The 12816-nt window shown below is 38.9% G+C and overlaps 1 protein-coding gene across 13 annotated transcripts in view; it reads right to left on the reverse strand.

Moving 5' to 3' along the window:
* The window catches only part of PIK3R1 (phosphoinositide-3-kinase regulatory subunit 1), a 648380-nt gene that overhangs the window by 313397 nt on the left and 322167 nt on the right, over window positions 1-12816 (reverse strand). The window lies entirely within an intron of this gene.

Here is a 12816-nt window from a genome sequence, read left to right on the forward strand (position 1 = left end):
GGTATGAGCTCTCAGGCATACAGCAAGAGGTTATCTTTAATTTTTGAAGAATTTTGATGTAATATAAAGATAAGTGGTACAATGAGGTTAATTTTTTTTTAATTTAAATGCTATATATATTGCTTATCCTGGTGGTTGTGAACTGCTCATTTCTTTAATGGTTGAAGAAAGAACTACTTTTGGTTAATTTTTACTTTCCACAGAAATGTTACAAGTATACCAATCAGGCATACTTCAGTAGAGAAATAGCTCACAAATCAGGAAATACACTTTCCATGAGGTTTAAACTGGTAGAGGCTCAAAGACTGTAGTAACGATGCCAGCGATGATGGCGCTGATGATGGTACTTACCGCATTGTGCGGCATTTGCTGTGGAACTGAGAGCTCATGGTTGACATCACTGGCTAGCAGTTTGAAGGCAAATGCAAGGCTTCTGCTAGCCATTGTCTCCTATGATTCTCCTGTGCAATCTATGACTCTGCCAAAAATAAACTGATTATTTCAGAAAGTTTGCTGGCTTTGTTAGACCTTCACTTGTGACTGTACAACTTTTGCTCAAAGGAAGCATTTTTAGTTAAAGGAATAAAGAGCTCATGAGTTTGCACAGGATGGAGGGTACATCTACTTCTCATCTGCTGGAAAGCTGATGCTTTTAGAAATCTTTGCCAAACTACTTTTTCTGTCCTCATTCAAAAGAATCCAAGAAAGAACTTGATGTGAAGTGAGATTTTTAATGTTTTCCATGACTTATTTTTCCTTCAAACAACTTCCTCTCCAATGTTGATCATGATGATAATAACTGACATTCATTGAGTTCTTGTGGACACTCTGTATACTTAATCCTCATAAAACCTCATGTTACTGATGTCCATTTTATAGACAAATAAACTGAGTCACTGAGAAGTTTAATAATGTGCCCACGATCATATAGATAATAAATCATATATCAGATTTAGACCCAGGCATTCTGGCTTTAAGTCAAGCTCATATCTTGATGTTATGCTGCCTCCCTTGATGGAGGTAAAAATAACTGCTGTTTAATCAACAAAGATTCATGGAGCTCTCGCTATGTGCCAGGTTCTGAATTAGGCACTGAGAAGACTGAAATAGAAAAACAAATATGGCCACAGTCATCATGGCATTTAGAATTTAGCGAAAGAGATCAATATTAAGCTAATAATTATATAATTAAAAACTATCATATTTAATGTCTTCCCAGGTGGCACTAGTGGTAAAGAACCTGCCTGCCACTGCAATGGACATAATAGATATGGATTTGATCACAGGGTTGGGCAGATCCCCTGGAGGAGGGCATGGAAACCCACTCCAGTGTTCTTGCTTGGAGAATTCCATAGTCAGAGGAGCCTGGTTGGCTACAGTCCATGAGGTCACACAGAGTCGGACATGACTGAGGCAACTTAGCACACACATTATACACAATGAGAGCTTTTAACAGGGGACTCATTTACTCTCTGAATAAATTACACTTAATGTGATATCTGAAATAGCATGAGATGGCAAGATTAAGGGAGGAGGTAGGTAAGGGGTCAGAAGCATAGAAACTTTATCAAAGAGAAAGGCTGGGGATTTCCATTGTTGCAGTAAAGTTACAGTGACCACATGGGATGCATAATTCTTCATTAATATTTCCTTTAAGTATAGAATAAGATTTGATTTTTTAAATATATACAAATGGTCATGACTAGACCATATTCTAATTAGGGAATCAGTTGCTTAGTCATAAAATGCCTGATGATGATAAAGCACGTAAAGTAAGAAATGCTGTTGGAATGATTGGGAAGAGAAACTCCAAGGAAGCCAGAAGTGACTGAGCCCAGTGGGAAAAGACACACAGAGAGGAGATAGTGAACTGCACAAAGCCAAAGGATGTTTTCACGTTAAAAGGGCAATTGTTATTTGTTTCCCGGCTCAGAGCTATAAAACATGAATATTGCATTTCCAAGTAATCCATAAGAATCCAATATTAAATGAATTATAAAGCCAATTAAGTAAACATTATAGAACATATAGAGCAACCAAATGGATAGGAACTCAGGACATAGACTCAGATATGCACAGAATACAGTATATCCTAAGGATGGCATTTCAAATCAGTGGAAAAAAGATGAGACTGAGACTAGCAACTATCCATTTGGTTCAAAATAAAGCCAGATTCCAAATTTACTCTTTACATCCAAATAAACTCCAGATAGAAGAAGTTGAATAATTTTTATGCTATTAAAATCATTTGAAGAAAACATGAGTGAATATTTTTATAATCTTTGCTTATGAAAGACCTTTATTAGAATACTGGGCCCAGTTTATAGACTCCTCCAGAATGGTTGGGCTGTTGAGTTCTTCTAGAAGTTACATAAGACTCTTCAGGAAGATCGCCTTCTACTAACCCCACCCCTGTAGCCTCAAAGAGGAGGGTTGACTTTACTGAGCTCTATCATAGCTTCCTTCTTCTTCCTTTTGATTAAAACTTCTGCCTACCAATAAAGCATGTAGAAAATTCAGAAACTACAAAGTTAAAATTGGACTCTCTGAAAATTTAAAATTTCTGTATAACAAAATTCATGGTAGGCAAATGTTTTAGAGCCTTCTAAAGAAAAGTACTGAAGCATAATTATAATGTGAATTAGCACTGATAGTTCTGCCCCTTATAAAAATTATCTTAGAACTTCCCTGGTAATTCTAGTGATTAAGACTTTGCTGTCCAATGCAGGGGATACTGGTTCGATCCCTGCTTGGGGAGCTAAGACCCCACATGCCTCATGGCCAAAAAACCAAAACATAAAACAGAAACAATACTGTAACAAATTAAAAAAAAAAAAGACTCTTAACAATTCCCTGAACTCAGAATGTCTATGAACTTGGATGGGGGGAAAAAAATCTTAGTTTCTCCAACTTCCAGCAGGTCTGACTAAAACTTAGCATGTCTTTCAATTATGAATACAGTCAATAAACTGTATTAGTATTAGTGTTGCCTACATCACTACTAGAAATCAGATATTTTTATATTAGGTTATAGTTGTCACTCTATACAGTCAGCAAAAACAAGACCTGGGACGGACTGTGGCTCAGATCATGAACTCCTTATTGCCAGATTCAGACTTAAATGGAAGAAAGTAGGGAAAATCACTAGACCATTCAGGTATGACCTAAATCAAATCCCTTATGATTATACAGTGGAAGTGACAAATAGATTTAAGGGATTAGATCTGATAGAGCTCCTGAAGAACAATGGACAGAGGATCATGACATTATACAAGAGGCAGTGATCAAGACCATCCCCAAGAAAAAGAAATGCAAAAAGGCAAAACGGTTGTCTGAGGAGGCCTTACAAATAGCTGTGAAAAGAAGAGAAGTGAAAGGCAAAGGAGAAATGGAAAGAAATACCTATTTGAATGCAGAATTCCAAAGAATAGCAAGGAGAGATAAGAAAGCCTTCCTCAGTGATCAGTGCAAAGAAATAGAGGAAAAAAACAGAATGGGACAGACTAGAGATCTCTTCAAGAAAATTAGAGATAGCAAGGGAACATTTCATGCAAAGATGGGCACAATAAAGGACAGAAATGGTATGGACCTAACAGAAGCAGAAGATATTAAGAAGAGGTGGCAAGAATACACAGAAGACCTATACAAAAAGATCATGACCCAGATGACCACGATGGTGTGATCACTCACCTAGAGCCAGACATCCTGGAGTCTGAAGACAGGTGGACCTTAGGAAATGTCACTACAAACAAAGCTAGTGGAGGTGATGGAATTCCAGTTGAGCTATTACAAGTTCTAAAAGATGATGCTGTTAAAAGTGCTGCACTCAATATGTCAGCAAATTTGGAAAACTCAGCAGTGGCCACAGGACTGGAAAAAATCAGTTTTCATTCCAATCCCAAAGAAAGGCAATGCCAAAGAATGCTCAAACTACCACACAATTGCACTCATCTCACACGCTAGTAAAGTAATGCTCAAAATTCTCCAAGTGAGAGAGACTTCAGCAATACTTGAACTGAGAACTTCCGGATGTTCAACCTGGATTTAGAAAAGGCAGAGGAACCAAAAATCAAATAACCAACATCCGTTGGATCACAGAAAAAGCAAGAGAGTTCCAGAAAAACATCTACCTCTTGCTTTTGGTATTATTAACCACACCAAAGCCTTTGACTGTGTGGATCACAATAAACTGTGGAAAATTCTTAAAGAGATTGGAATGCCAGACCACCTTACCTGCCTCCTGAGAAACATCTATGCAGGTCAAGAAGCAACAGTTAGAACTGGACATGGAACAACAGACTGGATCCAAATTGGGAAAGGAGTACATCAAGGCTGTATATTGTCACTCTGCTTACTTAACTTATATTAAGTTAAATATAAATTGTGGGCTGGATGAAGCACAAGCTGGAATCAAAATCTCTGGGAGAAATAATAATAACCTCAGATACAGAGATGACACCATCCTTATGGCAGAAAGTGAAGAGGAACTGAAGAATCTCTTGTTGAAAGTGAAAGAGGAGAGTGAAAAAGTTGACTTAAAACTCAACATTGAAAAAACGAAGATCATGGCATCCAGTCCCATCATTTAATGGCAAATCGATGGGGAAACAATGGAAACAGTGAGAGACTTTATTTTTGGGGGCTCCAAAATCAGGGCAGATGTTGGCTGCAGCCATGAAATTAAAAGACACTTGCTCCTTAGAAGAAAAGCTATAACCAATCTAGACAGCATATTGAAAAGCAGAGACACTATTTTGCTGATAAAGGTCCATCTAGTCAAAACTATGGTTTTTCCAGTAGTCATGTATGGATGTGAGAGTTGAACCATAAAGAAAGCTGAGCACTGAAGAACTGATGCTTTTGAACTGTGGTGTTGGAGAAGGCTCTTGAGACTCCCTTGGACTGCAAGGAGATCAAATCAGTAGTCCATCCTAAAGAAAATCAGTCCTGAATATTCACTGGAAGGACTGATGCTGAAGCTGAAACTCCAATACTATGGCCACCCAATGCAAAGAACTGACTGACTGGAAAAGACCCTGATGGTGGGAAAGATTGAGGGTGGGAGGAGAAGGGAATGACAGAGGATGAGACGGTTGGATAGCATCACCAACTCGATGAATATGAGTGAGCAAGCTCTAGGAGTTGGTTATGGGCAGGGAAGCCTGACATCCATGGGGTTGCAAAGAGTTGGACACGACTAACTGAAATGAACTGATAATGTCACAGCTATCATTTACCCTCAGTACTAAATTCCAAATTTAGGGTAGTTATTAGACCCATTGTTAGATCTCTTTATTTGATGAGGCAATAAAATATGTGTGTGTGTGTATATGTATATATATATATATAAATTTATATTGCACATTTGTTTTTAAAGTTATTTTGCTAAGTACAATTTAACATAATTTGTTTCTATGTAATCCTGTGTATTTTATTTTACACGTGTAAAATCCAGGGAATTCCCTGGTGGTCCAGTGCTTAGGACTCCGCACTCTCACTGCTGAGCGTTCGATCCCTGGTCAAGGAACTAAGATTCTGGAAACCTCACGGTGCAGCCAAAAGGAAAAAGAAATCTAATCTACAAAGGGGCCGGTGGGCTTCAAAACACTGTCTCAAGAGTCTGCGTTATAAACAGTCTAAGAACTCTACATTAAGGTAATGATTTAAAGAGAAAGACAGTCGTCACACATACATACAGTCTTTGTGGCCAGCGCCCTCAACCTCAGCCTCATTCACTAGGTGGGTGTGTAGGGTGTTGGCACCACATATGACATGGTGTGTCTCACGCTCCAGAAGTGAGCCCAGCAGGTGGAGAGAATGTGGGGGTCAGGGGCCACCCAGATAACAGTAGTCAGTCTGCGTCCAGCTGGGGAGGTCAGGTCCCATAACTGATGTTGTCAGAGCGGCAACTCCTCTGTTGAAAGGGTTTCTCCATTTTATTACAGTGGAGGATGGCCTTGTTAGTCGCTCAGTTGTGTCCGACTCTGCGACCCCATAGATGGTCAGCCTAACAGGCTTTATCTACCTGGGATTTCCCAGGCCAGAAAACTGGAGTGGGTTGCCATTTCCTTTTCCAGGAGATTTTCCCAACCCAGGGATCAAACCCGTGTCCCCTGCATTGCAGGCAGATTCTTTACCGTCTGAGCCACTGGGGTAATCTCTTAACCCTTTGAGACTGGCACTGAATCTTGGGCTGATAGCCTTAATATATACCAAAAGTCTTAGAAATCAGTGAGAAAAAGAATACCCCATCAGATAAGTAAACAAAATATAATCAGGCCATTAAAATGGTTAAATGTGGAGAAATGGATTTGGCATCACTAACAATCAAGGAGTTGCAAACAAAGCAAGATTTTTAAAATGTCCATTGATTTGGCAAAGTTTAAAAAATTGACACAAAACTCAGTTTGATAAAGATATGGGGAAAAAAACACTTGTGCCTTGTTAGTGGGGCCGTAAATTACTATACTTTTGGGGAAAGTTCAGTTTAACAATATTTATGTAAAATGTTATTTATTCATACCATATGGCCTAATAATCTCCCTTTTAGGAATTTACCCTCATGAACTAATCATAAATATGTGAACTAAAATATGTACTGGAGTGTTTATTACTCCCTTATTTGTAATAGCCCAAAACACTGGAGGCAGCCTCAGTGTCTTCTATAATACAGCAGGGTTGTTCATAAAGATATTCTGTTTCATCTTCCTCATATGTTAACCCCATTCCAAGAAAATGGGCATGGCCTTGTTAATCCATGAAGCTTCTTGGCCTCAGGAGAGGTATGTGTCGTACAATGGGAAGCAGAAGTTGCCATCTGAGAAAGTCTTCCTTGGCTTTTTTTAATATGAGTTCATTTTCTTCTTAAATATTTATTCATCTTTTTGACTGTGCCTGGTCTTAGTTGCAGCATGCAGCTAAGTTTCCTGACCAAGGATTGAACCCAGGCCCCCTGCATTAGAAGCTCAGAGTCTTAGCTACTAGACCACCAGGGAAGTCTCTGGAAAATGAATTCATTTTCAAGTGATTAAAGCCAGGGAAGGGGAAAGTGAGACAGAAAGAATGGAGGAGGTTTGCAGAGAGGAGACAGGGCTCTGTGAATCCTGTGTGTTGCTGGGTCATGGGCTCTGCTCCAAAGTTTTGCTCAAGGGTGGAAAAAGAATGGGGGTTCAGAAAGGATGCTTGGCCTGAGACATCTGACCCCAGCAACCTTGAAAACAATGAGCAGCTATAAGAACCAAGGTCCCCGAGCTTCACGGAGACATTTAGGCTGAATGGATTTGATCTGTGCAGTATCTGGAGAGGGTTAAAGGCCAGAGAGCTATCTCTGAATATAAGACTCCTTGTGTTGGGGGTGTGGGGAAGGTGGGAGCAGGGTAGGAGGAGAAGGAGATTCCGTGATGATTACCTTTGATTATCCCCCAGCCTGGATGAAAGTGAAGAGTGGAATTTAATTTGATTCATAGAAGTAACCAATGTGGCATTTCCTGCCCACCTGGGTTCTTAACTTGTGTCAAATCTGCTACAATGTCTTTCTTGCTAACTCAATCTCCTTTCTGATAATTTAGTAGCAGAGGGCTCAAGGGTGGGCAGCTAGGGCTGCCCCATGACACACAGTCTCCTGTAAGCCGAGAGAGAAGTTTTTGCACAAATGTGATGTTCAATGAAGGGAGAAACACAGGGGTTTAAGAAAGATGTACTGATATGTTGTTATAGAAGCCATATATCAACTGAAGGAAACCAGGGAGAAACTGCTTGTGCTTTCCACACAAACTGGAACAGAACACTTGTCCTTTGAGAGTCTGAACAAACATGGATCCAAACACACTGAGAGTCATCGAGCATTTAAAATCAGTCGAGAGGGTGCCCTGTGGACACAGGCTTCTCATATAGGGTTTAAAAACCTTAAAGCAGAAATCTCTTTGGCCCTGGCTCTGGAACTAGCCTTCTGGAGGTAGTTTGAATGCAAACCTGATTTACCTTTGTGAACTAAGCTGGCACATGCATTCAAGTCTAGAGCTGAAAGTCATGAAACAGGAAAACCTAGTCAAATATGAAGGGTAACTAATGTTGGGCTTTTATTTCTTGGTTTGGGGATAAAGTGAGTAAAACCAGTAAATGCTTTTTTTTTTTTTACTTTCTTTTTCCACAAACATTTTCAGTACTCTGATAAGGTAAACAGCATATCATTCCATGAGAAACTCCAGTTACCAAAAAAGGCCTTTAAGAGATGAACTTGGTAGAGGAGTATTTCAGGAAGATTGGCAGACTGACTATCAGTTGGGCATATGATATCATTTTCTTCATCTGACAATTAAAAATTCCTTTGGAAAACTCTAATTCAAAAAGATAGATGCACCCCAATGTTCAGAGCACCATTATTTACAGTAGCCAAGATATAGCAGCAACATCCATCAATAGGTGAATGAATAAAGAAGTTGTGGATACACTCACACACATACACAGATACATGTACATACATACTCACACAATGGAATACTGCTCAGCTATAGAAAAGAATGAAATAATGCCATTTGCAGCATCATGGATGGAGCTAGAGATTATCACACTAAATGAAGGAAGTCAGACAGAGAAAGACAAATATGATATCATTCATATGTGGAATCTAAAAAAATAATACAGTTGAAGTCTTTTATAAAACAGAAATAGACTCAGACATAGAAAAAGTTATGGTTATCAAAGGGGAAAGGATGGGAGGGACAAATTGGGAATTTGGGATTAACAGATATACACTGCTATATACAAAATAGCTAAACAACAAAGAAAGACCTATTGTATAGCACAGGGACGTATTCAATATATTGTAATAACCTATAATGGAAAAGAATTTGAAAAATTATGTGTGTATATATATGTACACACATAACTGAGTGACTTTGTTGTATACCTGAAATACTGTAAATCAACTATACTTCAATAAAAAACAATGCCCCAAAGAACTAATCATATATTTTAAGATCAACTATAACCCAACCCATCACTTTGCAACTCTTGATTATATAAATCAGGTTCTAAGATAAATTGTCCACTGGAAAGTTTGGGGAATCTTTTGACTTTATAACTCAATGAAGACATTATCGACGATGACAGCGATTGATTCTAGATCTTTAGATCTTATTAGATGCTAGGTTTTCTCCCAAGCGATTTATCTGTGATAATTCATTTAATTCTGTCACCAACCCAAAAAGTATTTAATATAATTTTATGATATGTAAATTTGTCCTGGATCATATGACCAGTGAGTTAGATGAGAATCAGGTCTTTGTCTGACAGCAAAGGTCAATTTAAATATTTTAAATTTTACTTTAAAAACTGACAGAATTGACAGCTGATAGTTGACACTATTTTTCATACAATATTATGTAAGTTTCAGGTGCATGACATAGTGGTTTGACATTTAAATACATTATGAAATTATCACTATGATGAGTCTAGTAAGCATCTGTCACCATACAAAGTTCTTACAGTATTACTGACTATATTCCTATGCTATACATTATATCTTATGACATATATTTTACAACTGTAAGTTTTACCTCTTAATCACCATTACCTATTTCACCCAATCCCCCACTCTCCCACACCTCTGGAAACCACCCTCTTGTTCTCTGTATCTATGAATCTGTTTCTATTTTGTTTGTTCTTTTGTTTTTCAGATTCCACATATGAATACAGTCATACTGGATTTGACTTTGTCTGACTTATTTCACTCAGCATAATACCCTCTCAGTTCAGTTCAGTTGCTCAGTCGTGTCCGACTCTTTGGGACCCCATGAACCACAGCACGCCAGGCCTCCCTGTCCATCACCAACTCCCGGAATTTATGCAAACTCATGTCCATTGAGTTGGTGATGCCATCCAACCATCTCATCCTCTGTTGTCCCCTTCTCCCGCCTTCAATCTTTCCCAGCATCAGGGTCTTTTCAAATGAGTCAGTTCTTCACATCAGGTGGCCAAAGTATTGGAGTTTCAGCTTCAACATCAGTCCTTCCAATGAACACCAAGGACTGATCTCCTTTAGGATGGACTGGTTGGATCTCCTTGCAGTCCAAGGGACTCTCAAGAGTCTTCTCCAACACCACAGTTCAAAAGCATCAATTCTTAGGTGCTCAGCTTTCTTTACAGTCCAGCTCTCACATCCATACATGACTACTGTCACAAATTCAAGATGGTTTTTCTTTATATGGTGAGTAATATTCCATTTCATATATGTATACTACATCTTCTTTATCCATTCATCGTCCATTGATGGACACTTAGGTTGCTCCCATATCTTGGTTATTGTAAATAATACTGGAATGAACACAGAGGTGGCTATCAATTTGAACTGGTGCTTTATATTTCTTCAGGTAAATATTCCAAAGTGAAACTTTTGTATCATATAACAGTTCTAACCTTTTGAGGAACCGCCATACTGTTTTCCATAGTGGCTGTACCAATTTACAATCTCATCAACAATGCACAAAGGCTCCCTTTCTCCACATCCTCAGCTATAGGAGTTTAATATAGTTCCATTTGTTTATTTTGCTTTTATTGCCCTCATTTGAAGAGACAGATCATAAAGAATATTACTAAGACCAATAATGTTGAAGTCAATGTTTAAAAACCATTTTAGACTAGCATCTCTATAGTGAGCACACTGAATCCCTTCATTTGCTTTAGCACTCCTAGTCTCTGCAGCGTCTCTTCTCCAAGCTATATCTAACAAAAAAATGGAAATGCGGCATTTGAAGGTAAGTGAGCCTTAGCCACTGCTCTGACTTTTCATTTTGCACTCAAACCGTTTAAAGAAAAATAGTGACAAAGGCTCTAACCGGGTGGAAGTGGCGTGAGGCAGGATGTGAGTGTTTCAGAATGTAGACTGACAGGCCCATCACATGCCTTTTAACAGAGGCACGCCTACTACTCTGTGGCATGTCAGAGCCTGAAGGCCAGCCTGTGATGCGCCTATCACTTTACTGAAAGGAATCCCACATGCCCATCCCTGTAAGTGTGACAAGAACCCTGGCAGCCAGCTGACCCATGTGCCAGCCTCCGGACACCCGTTCCTACCAGGGGAGAGGGGGACAGAAGGACGATGGCATGACCGGGCACGGTCAGTATGCATGAAATCTGAGAGGATCACACAGTTATGAACAAACCGCAAAACACAGCCTCGTTCATGTTTGTTCCTTATAATGGTTGATGACATTTGCCATAGAGCAGAGATCCTCAATAAATGTTGATGTTTGATAAATATTTACATAACAGTGTGCCTCAGTGCGTTGTCTCTGCTATAAAAATAGACACAATATAAATAACGTATTGGATAGGATGTTTGGCTTTAGCAAGTTATAGCCTCATAGAAATGGCTCATAAAATGTTTGGGCTGGGAGGAATATTAGAGACCATAGACACTCCCGACACCCTCATTATAGATGTTAAAACAGGTTCTAAAAATATAGTGACTTCTCCAAGGTCATAGGTACTTCTGAGCAACTGATCTGATCTGATCTGAAACATAAATTATACATTGGAAAAGACTCTGATGCTGGGAGGGATTGGGGGCAGGAGGAGAAGGGGACGCCAGAAGATGAGATGGCTGGATGGCATCACCGACTTAATGGACGTGAGTTTGAGTGAACTCCTGGAGTTGGTGATGGACAGGGAGGCCTGGCATGCTGCAATTCATGGGGTCGCAAAGAGTCAGACACGACTGAGCGACTGAACTGAACTGAACTGAAAAATGTATAGCGGTATAGGGAAGGTTAGTACTTGTTTTTAGAAAGAGTTTTTTTTTTTTTTTTTTTTGAGATAGGATCCAAAATCTAAATCGATTTGAAGTCCATCAGTTTAGATTTTCTACTCCTGTTATGGATATTATAGGAAAAGTGTGTAATCTGTGCCTGTAGACATCTTGTATAGTGTAGCTATTAGGACTGTGCCTGGAGGAAATAAGCATCAACAAATATTAATTATCATTATTATTATTATTCCTAACAGTAGCTTGTGACTGCTGTTAACACAAGTATGTCCAAACATTTTCAATGTATTATCACTATTTATAAGACATTTTAAAGCATGCTTTCCAAAAATATATATTATTTAAACTTAAATTGTATATTGGATTGTTTAATATATACATTATAAAAATGCATGAAATAGAATCAAAAGGGTAAAATGAAAATAAAATATACATATTTGCATACACGAGGTTCCTTTTACCAATCTGTGACTTTTTTTCATATGTTTCAATGTTCCCATATAAGAAAGGAAATGAGAAGAAAAATATTTAAAAAGAAGAATTTTCTGTTTCTACTCCTTACGAACTGTCTTGTGGTGTCTCTTTGGTTTTCTAACTTGAAAGTACAGAGTTTGATTGATCATCTAAGACATGTTCCTTGACTCCCTTTACTTTCCAGGGGGCAGGCAGTTTCCTCATTAGCCCACGTCCAATGCCTCTGAGAGTGAAGCTTACAAGAAGAGAAGAAAGTTATGTTAATCTGTGTATCCATGCTGTGGGGACCTAGTAGGAGATACACTTTGAGAGTTATTATTTCAACCCTCTCTTCTTCTTGACTCATACCCAATAAATCAACAAAGTCTGCTGAGTTTTCTAATGTCAAGCACATATTATTAAGTTTTTGCTGTTGTTTAGTCACTAAGTCGTGTCCAACTCTTTTGCGACCATGTGGACTCTAGCCTGCTGGACTCCTCTGTCCATGAGATTTCCCAGACAAGAATACTGGAGTGGGTTGCCATTTCTTCCTCCAGGGAATCTTCTTGACCCAGGGAAGGAATCTCCTGCATTGGCAG

This window comes from Bubalus kerabau, chromosome 18 (genome assembly GCF_029407905.1).
Source record: "Bubalus kerabau isolate K-KA32 ecotype Philippines breed swamp buffalo chromosome 18, PCC_UOA_SB_1v2, whole genome shotgun sequence".
Taxonomy (NCBI): domain Eukaryota; kingdom Metazoa; phylum Chordata; class Mammalia; order Artiodactyla; family Bovidae; genus Bubalus; species Bubalus kerabau.